This window comes from Lissotriton vulgaris, chromosome 12 (genome assembly GCF_964263255.1).
Source record: "Lissotriton vulgaris chromosome 12, aLisVul1.2, whole genome shotgun sequence".
Lineage (NCBI taxonomy): Eukaryota > Metazoa > Chordata > Amphibia > Caudata > Salamandridae > Lissotriton > Lissotriton vulgaris.
The window spans coordinates 791841913-791859757 of NC_141700.1; positions in this window are offsets into that span (position 1 = coordinate 791841913).

Sequence of the window (17845 nt, forward strand, 5' to 3'; positions counted from 1 at the left end):
ACACACCCGATACATAATTGTAATCGTCAGGGTGTGCAGATGGACATAGGCTATATAAATTTAAAAAAATATACATTATTTAAAAAATTGATGATAAAAAAAGTAGTCTGTTGTAACTGAAGTTAATGCCCCTTTCCCTTTCCCCTGTTCCCTGTTTTCCCCCCTCCTCTTTACCCCATGTTGGTACATTCCCTGTAGAAAAATAGACATATTGATGTACATAAGCAACGTTCATTTCCCTTTTCCCACTCCTCTTCCTGCGCATATCCTAAATACCGTAAAGCATTTAACTACATCCTATTGCCGGCAAGGGCCTGTACCCGTGTATACATGACAGCCATTTTAGGCACCCTGGCCCTTTTTACCCGCCTAAGATTAGAATCACTGGCTCCCCTTCCGCGTGTATTCAAAATCTCTCTCCCTCACATGCATAAACCATGAAGCCCTCTCCCTCTGCACGACCCCGCTGTGAAAGGCAACTCTCCCCCTTGACTCGCACAAAGCCCCCTATTCCATCTCGGAGAGGCATCCTTTGCCTTAGCAGACATAGCCCTCCCCCAGCTGCACCTGACTGCCCCCCCCCCCCGCTCTCATGTACGGGTCATAAGATCTCTCTCGCTCTCTGTGTGACTCTGTCCTTGTGTCCACCCTGGCTACCCTCCCTTCTCCTCACGTAAACAAGTCATAAACCCTCTTCTTACGCAGAGCCCTGTCCTTGAGGGTCACGGCCGCGCCTGACCAGCACCTCCTTCCCTTCCATGAATGCCCCTCTGTTGACAAGCCTTCCCTCCGCACTCAATTGTCCACGCGGCATTAATACCACTCCTTTGATGACCCTTTTCCCCCGAGTCCGGCTGACCACATATGTCCGAGGCCATCGCCTGAGCCAGGAGATACCATTTACTGCCCCTATTGTATGAAGTCACTCCTCTTCAAAGGATCCTCTATTGGTCTTAGCCACCCCCACCCCTTGGGCTATGATCAGGCGTACACATCCTGCAAAACACTCAGTTGCGTGATTGACCTCCCCTCTTATCAGCAGGTCAAGGGCCCCCATTGTGAATGTATATGGGTAGGATCACCACGAGGATTATGGGGATGTCTTTCCTTTTGCGTCACACCGTCCTGATTGTGTTATCATGTGTTCTGTAGAGTATAAAAAGCCAGAGTCTCAGCTCACTTGTTAGAGCACCTCCCGAAAGACACTGTGTTTCGTGTCCGAAATGACATGCTCTCCTCATGAGAAATAAACTCTGTTCTTGATTCCTGCTCCCAGCGCCCGTCTCTTTATTTTGGTAATTATACAGAATGGGAACTAAGAGGCGGTTTGCGCCAGCAGCCTGGGCATCGATAGGAATATGGTTTCATTTCCCACAATTGGCGTCCCAACGCGGGGCCCATCAGTGACATAGGGTTCGGTAAGAGAGATCCAGACGAAGAAGTGAACGTCTAAATGATCGGGGCATGCCTGCCTTGAGAGGGCCCTCGCCCGGCGGCCGATCAGCAGAACTTCACCAATTCTGAACGGACCTCTCTTCAAGTGACCTATTGTCCTGACTGGAATCCCACAGGAATGCTACATGGAGTAAGAGAACGATCGGGCGCTGGAGGAGGAAGTCGAAGAACTATCCGTATGGTCCGGTCCGGGTAAGATTAAGTAGGGTGTTTTTACGCCTGATTGGTAGGGTGGCTCTGTCCACCTGATTGATTGATTGTTTGTATTGAAAACCGGTATTTGTATACTGGCATTGTTGGTATTGGTTCATTTAGCTCTGAGGGCTACTTGACATATTGGTTCTCTTTTGAGAACGAGACATTCTCTGTTTGCAAACAGCGGCGAATAGGAACGTCGTCCCTCTTTGCAGATAGAGAAGGGTAGGTAATGTAGACTTTTGTCCCCGGTATTAAGCCGTCATGCCTACCTTTCTCCCCACTGAATTGTTTGAAGTCGATTGATAACCGATTGTTGTCCTTTGGGAATTGTTTGAAGTCGGTTGATAGTCGATGGTTGTTCTTTTGAGATCTTCCCTGTCTACAAACTGAGACGAGTAGAAATATTCTGTCTTCCTTTTTGGATAGCGAAGGGCAGGTAATGCAGACTTTTGTCCCCGTTGTAATCCGTCATGCCTGTTTTTCTCCCCACTGATTGATTGAAAACCTGGACATTGTTGTTCCAGGCATTGTTTCGTTTGAGGTATTTTCCGCCTGCAAACAACGTGGAATAGAGATATTCTATCTAGTCTTTGCAAGCAGAAAAGGGTAGGTTATGCCCCTTTGTGAATTCGTCAGTCCTACCCACTCCCCACTGGTTGGTTATTGTGGGGTAGCTCGCATGGTCCGCCCAGGAGACTACTCTTATGGAGGACATATGCTCTCTACTCATGGGCCATTTAGTAGAAATAGACCGACTGGTCCGTCCAGGAGGCTACCCTGGTAAATGGAAGTACATCGCTCGGTCCGTCCAGGATGATACCCTAATGAAGGAATATATGTTCCCCTTTTGATCGATAATCTCGTTCCACCCCGGACCATTTATCGGAGGGGACTCGTCTGGTCCGTCCAGATGTACCACCCCCCCCCCAGTGAAAAGGACACATAAAAATATGAAGTGATCACCGTTCCCTACTAACAGAAAGCTTTAGCTCGAAACACGCTAAGGAAGAGAAAGAAAAATAAAAAGGAAATCAGGCTAAGTCAGTAACCCCCTGATGAGCTTTTGACTTCACTAAAAATAAGAAACATTAGAAATAGTTCGTAACAAGAAATATAAAATGGCGAAAAGTTTGACAGCAAAAATAGCCACGAGGCAGCTAGGCTTCACTGCCTGTTCCTGCTCCCAACATGCCTGCCTCATTGCCCACCACGCCCAAATAACGGTCACATGAAATAGAAACAATCAAATAGATACCTACCCCCATTCCGGAAAACTCCCGAAGTGCAACAGGTCCGCAGTTACGCCCATCCGGAAGGCGAGGCCTCGAGGTACGAGGGTCCCGCCTGACCACGATTGGGAGGAGATGATGTTGGGCAGGCGGTCCAAAGAATGGCAGAGTCCTCTCCTTCTCTCCTCTTCCGCTGCCCTGCAGGCCACGGGGGGGGGGCTGTCTTGCCTCAGCCACCGACCACCCCCCCCCTTCTGTCTCTCGCCTGGTCTGACCCACGAAGAAGGCAGAAGCCGAAGGCGAGAACGGCGGCGAATCAAGTAGTCCCGCCACATTTCGAATTCGCCGCATGCCATCGCCTGTTTGTCAAAGGCCGAAGCCAAGGCGAAAACGGCAGCAAATCAAGTAGTCCTGCCACATGCCAAATTCACCGCATGCCGCCGCCTGCATAGGCACAGGTAGTCCCGCCACATGTCAAGGAAAGGGGGGGGGGGGGGCTGTCTTGCCTCAGCCGCCGACCACCCCCCCCCCATCATCAATGGCTGGCATGGCCGATATCGAAGACGACGGAGCCGAGGAACGGCGCGGGGTCGCTGGAAGGGGGAGGCGGCGCGAACGACCCTCCCCCACCTCCCTCCAGGTGGAGGCTTCCAGCGACACCCCAATACTCTTACTTAAAGAGGGTCAACATCATAAAGCGGTCTTCTGCCCAGGACGGGCACTCGCTCCATATCGCCTCTCCTCGACCTTGAAGATTCTATAAGAGCCGGGGGGCCCCCGACCCCCTGCATGGGTGCCCCCGCCCCCTTCACCGGGAACCACGACATCGGTGCAACTCCTGCCGGCGCCCACCTCGGATTAGAACTGGCTAAAATGCAGCCACGGCACAGACTTGTTCAGTTCCGGAGGAACACCAGGATGACCCGGTAGGAAAATTGTTGCCGCCCTTCCCACTCTTTGACTCATGGTCCATATTGTTTGACTGTTAACCTTATAGCACGAAACTTTTTGAATTCTCAACGGAAGGCTCTGGGCCAACCATGCAAGACTAGAGACATCCTGACTGTGCTGGAACTCGCCTGACCCCACCCAAAAATGGCGCCGACACAAAATGAGAGTTTTTGAATGAACTTTATTGTACCATGACCTTGCAACTTTTTAACCCCGAGATATATATATATAACGTTTTGGATAATGAAAGTAGATATGAAGGATATTGAGCATGTGCTTGGACAATGAATTGACTTGGGGTGGGTACTGATTATGAGTTGGAAAATGAATTGGTGTAATTTAGATAAAGAATGAGTATTGGATAATGAATTATGAATTGATTAATAATGAATTTTTGACATGCACCATGTCTGCTCTGTAAGGTAATTTCAATACGATTTTATTTGCACTGCTGCACTTTATGAAATGAACTGCTACCAATTCCGTTTATTAAAAGTATTTTGAAGGAGAAAGTATGGTCGTTGCAGTTGCATTAATAAGTTTTGTAATGCCTTACTACTGCGAGCGAAGATTAAGTATGATGATGGATGTAGATCAAAAGAGATCAGATATTTGGCAGCTACCTTATGTGCCACAAGCAACCGGAAAAGTGTTTTCAGATACCCTTAAAAATGACACCACAGAAAATGCCTTCTGACCGTCACCCTTGCACCCGATAAAGACGGTTACGACCAGGTAGCTCATGTAGATACTCAGATCGTCAATGATTATCTATATGACACCACTGGTCCCTCTGGGCTGAAATGCCGAAGGGGCAAGGGAATGCGGTACGAGGAGATAGGGCAAGTATATGGTAGGTAAAACATTTTCGAACTACTGCATGATGATGTGCTTTGAATGCTGCCCCCCCCCTACCCCTTCTTTTCCTCCCTTCTGCAGGTCACGTCAGAACGTCGACTGAAGTATGGAAGAGCGACGGTCGGACCACCGACGAAAAAGGGAAAAGGGGAAATCTGTGTTTAGTCGTTATAACAGATAAACTTTTTAAAGACGTATGCTTAACATGACTGTTCCTCCTTAGGACATAGCGACTGAGAGGATGGACTGACATAGAAACTGGACAAGTACTGAATGAGGAAAAATTGACTAGAAATGACGTGCTAAATAATGTAACTGGACGTTTGACTAGGTAGGGAAAGGACAAAGACAAAATTATACAGGTAAGGGTTGCCACGGCACCTCCCGTCTAGGAAGTTAGAAATATTGCTGATGTTCAAAATGCACTACCCCCTTTCCCACACTCTCATAGATATAGCCAAGCTGCCCGACTGTTCTCCCGATCAATGCTTGCCGTTGCCTCAGCCTGGAGAACTTCCCACCACAGGAGGGAACAGAAAAATGGCTTAACATCCAACCATGGGTAACTAGCACGACCAGGTTAATCACTGATCGACCAGCCGAGGTGTGAGTATTGGTAATTGGGAACGCTCGCAGGCGTGACAAGCGAGAAGGGAAAGGGGGGAAGGGTAGAAAGAGCAAGCACATAGATAAAACAGGATAGTAGAGATACGTAGGATATACGGATAAAAACAGATGTTGTAGGCTAACAATTGTTTCCTGTCTTGTCGTGAATGTCTTATATATGTGTAATACATGTGCCGTCCTCCCTGTCTGAGTTTGTGTATAATGTACGGATTTATGTCTTCCCTCTGTCTGTATCTGCATGTTACCTAACCTTTGCTGTTCCGTGTTGTGAGCGCACTAAATGACCTATTTTTGTACACGTCTCTCTCTCTCTCTCTCTCTCTCTCTCTCTCTCTCTCTCTCCCTACATGTCATACGTGTACCGAATGGCTCGTTTAGATTGCTGGCGACTCTCACTCTCTATGAGAGTCTGCCTATTCTCTCTCTTTCATTTGTAAAATTGTGCCCCACCGGCATCAGTCTGATTTGATATATATTAAACGCAAAGGTGTTCAGCGAAAATTGGCCGAAACTTAAAATAATTGTATCTCGCCATATTACTGCCTCTCCTTTCTGCAAAAATGAATGAACTTGAATTGGCTGAGAAGGAAAGGACAGGTAAGACGACTAAAGTCCCCCAAATCTGGCCACTTATAGGGGAACTGTATGTCAATGGCACCTTATGTCTGTTCTTCAGAGGCGAACGCCAACGACCAGATTGAACTCCCAACGCCCGGATTGCCCCACCCCATTTTTTTTTCGGTAAACCCCGATTGCTGTCCCGAATATAAACTTGATACACATGAGTAGTTGTTGACCCTCGAGAAGACCCTGTTTTGCCTGACTCTCGATAATAGCACCCCCGCCCTGTTCAAAAAGGATAGCCAGTCCTGATGGGAAATGTTCTGTAAAATGCTGAAAATGATGTAATGCACAGTTGATGGGAACCTCACTTGGTTTATAAATAAGACGATGAATAGACCTGCCATGAGCCCAGTAGGAATACTGACACGTGCACTGCTTGGTAATGGACCTCTGACTATGACCGATGAGCGTATAATTGAGGGAGGAATTCAGCATGCATAGATATCTTCTTTTGCCATTTCACTGAAACATTGTCTTGTACCTATTCAAAGATTCACGATCACCGAAGGAGATGGGTCGGAAGTGACGTACAGCCTGGCTGCGGATCTTGGGACTCGTGTGACCTCGACCAAAGGTGGAGCCGTAGAAAAACAGGATACGGGACGAGACCGCAATTTCAACGTGGAAAATGAAAAACGGTGGGCCGCCTTGAAGCCCTCCGTCTGCTGAACCCACGCGTGCCTGGAGTCTCCGTCCCCCTTCTTTGGGCCCGATTGACGGGCCTGCCTGCTTGTTATCCTTTGCTCCCTTGGTCCCTTTTGCGTGTCCCAGGAACTCTGACCCAGCTCCACCCTCTCCCCTATCGACTATTTGAACAACACACACCCTCTTCTCCACGTGACTTTTTGCCAAAAGGAACGAACTGCATTCCACTGGGAATAGGGTGCTGCCATAGAACTGTGGGCGCCGAGCATAAGGCGCCGCCAACCGGATTGTTTAGGGAACAGGACTGTGGTCTAACAGCAGAAGACTGACCGCACCCTGCAACGCGAAAGGATAGAACAGAGCTGGACCCATAGCTCCACCGCCGGTGCTCAACAGCGCCAACGAAAGTACTTGGACTAGAGCCTACCAGTGATGGCTCACTGACAAAAAGACACTGGGACGAAGAAATATTGTATTTAAGCTGAATTCTGCTCTCATCAACCTGGTCAAAACTGTTCATTGGTTACATTTTTAGTCAGAGACATTTATGCTATGTGGTGCTTTGAAATGATAGGAACTCGACAAATGCAATCTCCTATGTGCTGTATTCTGCCAAACACATCAACTGTCCATGATTATATACCATATGCTAATATTGACAATGCTAATTCTGCGACCGTCCCTGTTTATATGTACCATCATCGATCACGAAAATGAACTTTTGCTATGTAAAAAGGGGCGACTGTAGAAAAATAGACATATTGATGTACATAAGCAACGTTCATTTCCCTTTTCCCACTCCTCTTCCTGCGCATATCCTAAATACCGTAAAGCATTTAACTACATCCTATTGCCGGCAAGGGCCTGTACCCGTGTATACATGACAGCCATTTTAGGCACCCTGGCCCTTTTTACCCGCCTAAGATTAGAATCACTGGCTCCCCTTCCGCGTGTATTCAAAATCTCTCTCCCTCACATGCATAAACCATGAAGCCCTCTCCCTCTGCACGACCCCGCTGTGAAAGGCAACTCTCCCCCTTGACTCGCACAAAGCCCCCTATTTCATCTCGGAGAGGCATCCTTTGCCTTAGCAGACATAGCCCTCCCCCAGCTGCACCTGACTGCCCCCCCCCCCCGCTCTCATGTACGGGTCATAAGATCTCTCTCGCTCTCTGTGTGACTCTGTCCTTGTGTCCACCCTGGCTACCCTCCCTTCTCCTCACGTAAACAAGTCATAAACCCTCTTCTTACGCAGAGCCCTGTCCTTGAGGGTCACGGCCGCGCCTGACCAGCACCTCCTTCCCTTCCATGAATGCCCCTCTGTTGACAAGCCTTCCCTCCGCACTCAATTGTCCACGCGGCATTAATACCACTCCTTTGATGACCCTTTTCCCCCGAGTCCGGCTGACCACATATGTCCGAGGCCATCGCCTGAGCCAGGAGATACCATTTACTGCCCCTATTGTATGAAGTCACTCCTCTTCAAAGGATCCTCTATTGGTCTTAGCCACCCCCACCCCTTGGGCTATGATCAGGCGTACACATCCTGCAAAACACTCAGTTGCGTGATTGACCTCCCCTCTTATCAGCAGGTCAAGGGCCCCCATTGTGAATGTATATGGGTAGGATCACCACGAGGATTATGGGGATGTCTTTCCTTTTGCGTCACACCGTCCTGATTGTGTTATCATGTGTTCTGTAGAGTATAAAAAGCCAGAGTCTCAGCTCACTTGTTAGAGCACCTCCCGAAAGACACTGTGTTTCGTGTCCGAAATGACATGCTCTCCTCATGAGAAATAAACTCTGTTCTTGATTCCTGCTCCCAGCGCCCGTCTCTTTATTTTGGTAATTATACAGAATGGGAACTAAGAGGCGGTTTGCGCCAGCAGCCTGGGCATCGATAGGAATATGGTTTCATTTCCCACATCCCCTGGACCGCCAGGCGCTCGCTGTGGAATGTTGACACAGTGACCCGGGCCTCCAGGTTGACAAGCTGACGGCAGTCTGTGTGTTATTCTGGCAATAAAGTAATTGACACTTGACTCTGGGGTCATTCGTCACTACATTTCTTGGCGACGAGGAGAAGGAAACTGGGCCAGGGACAGTGACTGCCGTTTCCCTGGTGTTTACTGAGCGCTTGTCAAGTAAAAGAAAATATCCACGGAGCCTGTGAGAAAAGAACATGAGCGCGAGCAACCCTTTCCTGCTGTCACGAATGCTGTGTAAATCAAACAAGTAAGGTGACAAGGCTTATCAAAGCAAACCAAGTTCAGAGACTATCGGAAAAAGAATTATATTTCCAATCTTGGTGGGGGTTGTCGACTGGATCGAGTGCCAGGTCGGGCACAGCGCTATCTTTTTGACAGGGTTTGTCAATAATATATGAGGGAAATGAGAGCCCCTGAGGGGACAAACAGAGAGAGATCTGAAAGCAAATCTAGTACTGAGGGTGAAACAGTTTGTAAAGTAGGTGACAAAAGTAAAGAGGTTAATCGCAGCAAGTCTAGTTCCTCTGTGTGTTATAAATGTGGTAGTCCCAATCACATGGCAAACAACTGGAAATGTCCGGCAAGGAATGTGCAGTGTAGAAAGTGCAACAGGTGGGGACATTTTTCCAAGGTGTGTAAGGCTCCTGGAAAAGCAGTGCATGTCATAGAAGAGTCACCCCAGGAAGAGGAAAGGGAAAAGTCTTATGTTTTCCAAGTGGGGGATGAGGAAGATAACAGTGATGAGGTTTACCCTAAATGTGATGTTTTACTTGATGGAGAGTTGTTTAGCATGTATGCAGATTCATGCTCCCCATATACTTTAGTAGACAAAAAAATGTTTGATGATAAATTCGCCAACCGTTCTGTAAAATTGTTGCCACCAGACATCAGTCCAAAGGGTTACAACGAGGGGAAAATTCCACTTGAGGGCATGTTGACCATGAGAATCTCATTCAAAGATAGACACACTATAGGAAAGGTGTATGTGTCAACGAGAGGATCGACCCTACTGAGTTGGAAACATCAGAAGCAGTTAGGCATCACTCTTGATCCAAACAACAGAGAGCAGGTGTTGTTAATTGATCCTGTGGGAATATCAGAGGATCTCACTAAAGAGTTCAAAGAAGTGTTCAGTGACAGATTGGGTGTCTTTAAGAATTACATGCACAAGATAGTGCTAAAGGATGGGGCAGTACCAGTGGTGCACAAGACGAGGTCTATACCATTGCACATGAGAGAGCCCCTTCAGCAGGAACTGCAGAGGCTAGTCAGAGAGGGGGTCATCACAGAAATTGAGAGTTCAGCCTGGTTGGCCCCAATTGTCATCATGGCCAAGGATAAAGGGAACAGCATAAGACTCTGTGTGGACCTGAGGGACCTCAATGCGAATATCCTTGTCGACAGGTTTCCTCTTCCTAGAATAGGGGAGATGCTAAGCACCATAAGAGGGGCCAAGTTTTTCAGTGTGCTGGACCTATCGTCAGCCTATTACCAAATCAAGCTTCACCCGGATTCCCAACTACTGACAGCGTTCACTACCCCATTTGGTAATTTCAAATTTCAGAGAATGCCCTTTGGGTTGGCATCGGCAGCTGCTGCTTTCCAAAGAGTCATGCAACATGTGTTGAAAGACTGTAGGAACACCATCTGTTTCCAAGATGACATACTGATCTTTGGAGGTTGCGAAGAAGAACACAATGAAATGGCCAGAAGAGTGTTGGAAAAGTTAAAAGAGGTAGGCTTCACCACGAAACCCTCCAAATGCAAACTAGGAGTAAGTTCGGTGGACTACCTTGGACACACCCTATCTGAAGACGGCATCAAGCCAAAACTTGACTTAGTGAAGGCAGTGGAGGATGCTCCCACTCCCAAGAGTAAAGAGGACATACTTTCTTTCCTAGGTCTTGCAGAATATATGGCCAAATTCATTAAGGACTTTGCTATGGTGTCGCAGCCGCTAAGAGACCTCATAAAGAAGGACAGTGTTTTCAATTGGGGAAAGGAACAAGAAATGTCCATGAAGCGTATAAAGAAGGCAATCATTGAGGCACCATTTATAGGGAAGTTTGATCCTAACGGTGAAACCATCATCTCCACAGATGCAAGCAACAGAGGCATCGGGGCAACTTTGGCGCAGAGAGAAGGCAGCAAGATAAACGTGATAGCCTTCGCATCTAGAACACTCACAGGGTCTGAGAAAAATTACTCGACCATAGAGAAGGAGGCACTAGCTGTCTATTGGGCCATTTGTCACTACAAATTTTTCATTTGGGGAATTCCGTTCGAAGTACAGACGGACCACAAACCTTTGGTTTCCCTGTTCACCAAGAAGGACATGGAAAGTATGACGCCAAGGATAGCGAAATGGGCAGTGGGTCTACAAGCCTACAACTTCCGAGTATACTACATACCTGGACAACAAAATAGAGTTGCAGACTTCTTATCGAGAGCACCCGCAGAAGAAGGAGAGGAAGAAGAAGTGAAGGGCAGCTCAATCCTGGAGGTGCGTCTAGCAGCAGTGGAAAAGGGGTCATGGGAGACACAGATGGAACTCGATGAAGTATTGAAGAAGGTGAGGAGACATATACTATCTGGATGGCCCAAGAAATGCAAAGACACGGAGACAGAGATCCAGCCATATTGGAATGTGAGGGAGGAGCTATCGGTGGATGGTGATTTCATACTGAAGTCAGGGAAATTAGTCCCACCTGAAGCCTTAAGAGACAAAGTAGTGGAATTGGCGCACGAGGGACATCTAGGAAGAAGCTTGTGCAAAGCCAGACTTCGGGCAGACTACTGGTTTCCTACAATGGACAGAGAAATGGAGGACAAGGTACGGGACTGCTACGCGTGCGCTCTGAGTGACAAAACTAAGATCACAAGAAGAGCACCGCTGTCACCAGTTGAAGTACCGGAGGAACCGTGGAGCAAGTTAGGCTTTGATATAGCTGGTCCCATCCATGGCAAGGGACCCCAAGACTGGTACTTATTGGTCCTAGTAGACTACTTCTCAAGCTGGATAACCTGCAAGACCGTCCACGGTGTGAGCACCAAGGTGATAGTAGATTTCCTGAAAGAGGTGTTCACATTAGAAGGCATACCCTCAACACTGGTGACCGACAATGGAGTGCAACTGGTCTCGGAAGAGATGAAGGATTTCCTTAAAGACTGTTCAGTGACCCACATTCGCACACCACTGTATTGTCCTAAAGCAAACGGGAAGGTGGAGAGAGTCAACCGGATGCTGAAGGAGTGCATACAGTTGGCCAACCGTGCAGGGGAGAACATAGAGGAAGCCATAAGGGACATGTTGTGGGCATACCACACCACGCCTAAGTCCACCACGGGATGCACGCCCTTTCAGTTATTGAGGGGAAGAAAAGCAGGCACCAAACTCACACCAGGTTGGATGGGGAGAAAACAAACAACGGAGATCGAGCACAAAGAGGTCAAGAGGAGAATTGAAGACAGTCAACAGAAATACAAGGAATGGTACGACAAGAAGTGGGGAGTGAAGGAGAGAGAATTTCAGAAAGGACAAGGTGTTTATGTAAAGAAACCCGTGAGACTATGGAGAGGCGGCAACAAGTTCTATGCCTCCAAGAACGTCAAGCGGCAAAATAGAAACTCCGTGGTCGTGGAAGATGGGAGACTATGGAGTCATGATCGAGTGGTTCCAGCAGAAGGGCGAGAACATGGGACAGAAGTGAGAAGAGCTGGTGGTAATGACATCAGTGAAACCATCAGACGAGACAGAAGGAGTGACAGATTCAGAACCTCTCCTCAGTGGCACAAACAGTACATAATGAGATAGACACATACACTAAAGTCATAGCATTCATATCACCAGGGGCTAGATATCCTGTTCCTTCACCTGTTTCTTCACTTAAGGGGGATGATGTGTTGTAACTGAAGTTAATGCCCCTTTCCCTTTCCCCTGTTCCCTGTTTTCCCCCCTCCTCTTTACCCCATGTTGGTACATTCCCCTGGACCGCCAGGCGCTCGCTGTGGAATGTTGACACAGTGACCCGGGCCTCCAGGTTGACAAGCTGACGGCAGTCTGTGTGTTATTCTGGCAATAAAGTAATTGACACTTGACTCTGGGGTCATTCGTCACTACATAGTCCCTTGCAAGTAGCGCCGGCCGCGACCTGCGTGGTGACATCAGGAGCGCGGGGAGGAGCGGCGTGCAGGAGCGGAAGAGGAGCGGTGGGCATGGCGCGGGGGAGGAGCAGTGACGAACGGAGGAATGGCAGTGAGGACCGGCGGACAGGCGGGAGGAGCAGTAAGCGGCGAGGAGCGGCGGAGCGGTGAAATGAGGAGCGCGGGGGAGGAGCGGCAGCTGAGGTAAGGCTACGGGCAGGCGGGGGTCTGGCAGGCAGGGGACGGGGCGGACAGGGGCCCGAGCTGCCTCACAATGTCAGGGTGGGCGGGGAGCCGGGCTGCTGCACAATGTCAGGGCAGGCGGGGGTCCGGGAAGCCTCATTGCTCGCGGGGGACGGGGCGGGCAGGGGCCCGAGCTGCTTGACAATGTCAGGGCGGGCGGGGGGCCGGGCTGCTGCACAATGTCGGGGCGGGCGGGGGTCCGGGAAGCCTGATTGCTCCCGGACAAGGTCGGGACGGCCTGCTAGTATATATATATATATATATATATATATATATATATATATATATATATATATATTCACTGAAAAAACCATAGGTTTCACACCAGTTATAGTTAGCTGGAAATGTTACTGACATAAAACCATTGAAATTCCCACGTTATAGTTAGTTGGACTCACTATAACTTGCGCGCCTGCAATGTACTGCTGATGCCATCACATATTACATCACTCATGACATGGTCAGTGACATCACTGATGACGTCACTGATGACATCTCAAATGACATCACTGAGGACATCACTAATGTCATTTTAAATGTAATGTAATGTTTTTAGTGAATGTGTGTCTTTCTGAAAAATAAATATGTTTTATTTATGTATATGTAAAGGCCGATGGAAGAATAAATGTTTAAATAAGTGTCTAAATGGATTTTTTTTTTATTGATTGGTTAACTGGCTTATTAAGTGTATCTTAGTGAATACATATATTAGCGAGTAACTTTTAAATATTGAAATATATGTATCAGTGTTTCACTTTGTGTATAAGTGGCTGCATGGGTTGGTGACTGACTCACTGTTTGTATGTGTTTTGAAGACAGCATATGTGCAGGACTGTATGGGTGGATGAGTGTGTATATGTGTGTATTAGTGAGTGAATGACTGTCTCACTATTCTCTTTATTAGTAACGACATATGTTTTAATCTAGTATATGTGAGCATTGATGTATATAAGTGAGTATAGGTGAGAGTGCGAGATTGTAAGAGTTCCTGTTTAAATAAGTATGTGTTTCTATGAGTGATTGTTTAAGAGAGTAAGTATGTGTAAGTTTCCTTAGAAGTAAGCTGGTAGTGTGTGTTTAGTTGTATATGCAAAAAAATGGTTCAATAGTTTATTTGCATGTGTGAGTATGTGTGTGAGTAACTTTTGGATGACTGTCGGTGTGTAACAAGATGTATAGGTGTATCACTACATATGATGAGTGAGTATATGTATGAGTGACTATATAGAACTGTTGGTGAATGAGTGGATGTGTATATAGATGGTGGAATTACTGAATTGGTTGTGTAACTGGTATGGGTATCTCCATTTTTTTGAAAATGTTAGTTTCTATTTTTGAATATGTGTTTCAAGGGTTACATTACACTGAAAGGAGGTCTGTCACTATATTCATCAGCAGTGCATTGCAGGCGCGCAAGTTATAGTGAGTGCAACTAACTATAACGTGGGAATTTCAATGGTTTTATGTCAGTAAAATTTCCAGCTAACTATAACTGGTGTGAAACCTATGGTTTTTTCAGTGAATTTCAAAGGTTTTTTAAATGCTAATTCCGAACTATAATTGGTGTGAAACCTATGGTTTTTTCAGTGAATTTAATAGGTTTTTTAAATGCTAATTCCTATCTATAACTGGTGTGAAACCTATGGTTTTTTCAGTGAATTTCAAAGGTTTTTTAAATGCTAATTCCTAACTATAACTGGTGTGAAACCTATGGTTTCTTCAGTGAATTTCATAGGTTTTTTAAATGCTAATTCCTAACTATATATAGGGCCTCAAACCTAAGTTTTTTTCAGTGAATTTAATAGGTTTTTTAAATGCTAATTCCTATCTATAACTGGTGTGAAACCTATGGTTTTTTCAGTGAATTTCAAAGGTTTTTTAAATGCTAATTCCTAACTTTAACTGGTGTGAAACCTATGGTTTTTTCAGTGAATTTCATAGGTTTTTTTAAATGCTAATTCCTAACTATATATAGGGCCTCAAACCTATGTTTTTTTCAGTGAATTTCAAAGGTTTTTTAATAGCAAATTACAATAACTATGAAATGTAATATTTTTTATAATAAATCCTATATTGTATATTTATGTAATACTATTTTCTTTATGTATATTGTTCATGTTTTTTGTGTGTTTTTTTTTGCCCTGGAGCGCTCCCGGAAAGCGCAGTCTTGCGGCGCGCCCCAGTGCGCGTACCGGTGAGCGTCCCGTTAGCGCTAATGCCGCGAACGAAAACATCATCGTGACGTATCGCGTAGCCGCGTCCGCGTGATACGCACGGCGTAAGCGCACTCGGAAGCACTCAAGCGCATACGATCGCGCTACATAAGCGCCTTGGGGCGCGCCCCGGGGCGCGTAGCGTAAGCACGTCGGGGCGCGCCCCGGGGCGCGTAGCTTAAGCGCGTCGGGTCATGTGACCTAAAAATAACACTTTTCATTGGTTCAAGACAGTTTTGGTTTCCAAATGATGAAAGCCCGGGTCATGTGACCTGAAAATAACACTTTTCATTGGTTCAGGACAGCTTTGTTTTCCAAATGATGAAAGCCCCCACCTTTTTTCCTTATTCTCACTTTGTCCTTTGACTGAGGAAGACCTGTTTGGAAATCTATTAGTACCAATTTGTACTGAAAAATGGCTACAGTAGCAGCAGCAGCAGGAGCATCTCAGCCACCACCACCACGACCACCACCACCACAAGGACCACCACAACACCACAGTGGTGGAGATGAAGAAGAGGAGGAGGAGGAGGAGAGGAGGAGGTTCCTGCCTGAAGATACTACCCCATATAAGCCAAAGGAGCACATTATCTGGGAGTTTTTTTCAATCCCAAAGGACCTCAAGAAAGTAAATGCGCCAAAGGTTACTTGTCTAATCTGTGGCACTGTACTTTCCAGGGGGAACCCTAACAAAAGTACTCTTTTGGTAATAACACCATGATTTGCCACATGCAACGCCGGCACCCTAACAACTATGCTGCGGCAGAGGTCCGAGAAATGACCAGAAACCCTCCCCAATCTTCTCCCAGCCCCTCCCAAAGTAAGCAACCCACTCCATCGGGTCCAGAGACAAGGGAGATGGTCCCAAACATACAAACCCAGTTTGGACAATACAAAATCGTTTGTATTTTTTGTGGAGAAACAATTACCTATGGTGAGCAAAGCATTAAACTCATCAACCGTGCTGGTGACAACCACAATTGCCCCAAAAAACCTTCATTTTTTTCCTGATTTTTTTTGCTCCAGTTGAGCCGTTTACAATTCCCTGTTTTTTGTTTGTCCCCATAAAAATAACAAAAAAAATATAAAATTGTTCATAAAAGCCAAAAAAAGTACAAAATGTTCCAAAAAACAATAAAAAAAATATAAAACAACAAAAAGAATAAAAAAACAGTTCTTTTTAGAACTACCTCCAATTTATAAAAAAATGCTACATTTTAAAAAAAATCTGTCATTCTTTTTTCCCCATGGTACGCTCCCCGGTTCGCTCCCCGGTGCGCGTACCGGACGCTCCCCCCGCACAAATTGAAAAAAAAATTTTTTTTTGCCCCGCGGGGCCCTTTTATGGCCCCAACATCAAACCTAGGGGGTCAGGGGGGTCTACCCTGCCCCCTTTTGGTCATTTCCCCCTTTGTTTTTGCCACCTCTTGTGTCTCGATCCTACCGAGACACAAGATGGCGGCCGCTCCGGACTGTTTGGAATGTTGACAGACACCCGAGAGCCAATCAGCTTTCCGCGCGCGAACTCGCGTAGCGTGCTGGTGTGCGCCCCGGTGCGTGTACCGGGGCGCGCTTATAGATATATCTTTTTATTTTAACCTAAAATACTCAAAGTCCACTGGAGCACATATCTTGAGACATAGCAAAGGCACATCGGGCTACCAGTCCCTACAATTTTGCCAAGTTTGGTGGAAATCCATTCAGCCGTTCGGGCTAAAAGTGAGTTCCACCTCCCTATGGAAATTAACATGGGGAAACACGTTTTGGGACCCCCTTTTTTCTCGGCCCCCGCTTGACAAATCCCCCCCAAACTTTCAGGGAAGGAGCGGAGCGCAGCGAGGCAAATTTGAGGAAAATTTCAGGCAGATTCCTCAACCGGCGCCAAAGTTATTCCCAATAGAATGTTGCGGATTCCCTATGGAAAACAATCCTAACTATAACTACCTACTGGCAACCGCCAGTAGGTAATATATATATTCCCCCTGCACTAAATTTATCACTTATGCAGTGATTGCGGGACTTAGGACATGTAAATATGTATATACAGACAGAATCTGGAATTGAGGCAAAGTGATTATGCTTAGGAACTACCTCCATCATGGATGAAAATGATGTTATTTGTGGATTAGTTTGATGAATTCTGAGAAATCTTGAAATTGCGGAAAACCTGTATAATTTCGATAATTTATGATACATGTCAGGACATATCTTTCTTAATGAACTGCATTGTTATTTTCTTCTTTTTTCTGTATCAGCTCGATAATCATGTTTTGACAATTTGTACATAGGACACTAGCCGATCCACGGACCTATTGATACATTAGAAATTACGGATTTTATATGAATTATACCCTTGCAATGGATATAACACTGTTCCAATATGGCGCCCGTAGTGGTGCAAAGGGGTAAAGTCCTATGTTACTGTCAGTGATTGTCAACAACTTTATTTAACTTGCTGTTTGTATGTCACACTTGACACACTGACGAAGGCTCACGCCGAAACGCGTCTGTGCTTTCTTTTCCCGAAATTAAAATCACCGTGAAAATCTCTCAGCTTACGAGTGCTGCCTCTTCTTTGTGAGTTTAGGAGAGCCTGAGCGTCATATATATATATATATATATATCTTATTCGTGGTTTGCCCAGAGACGAGGACGCACTCCACATCAGGTA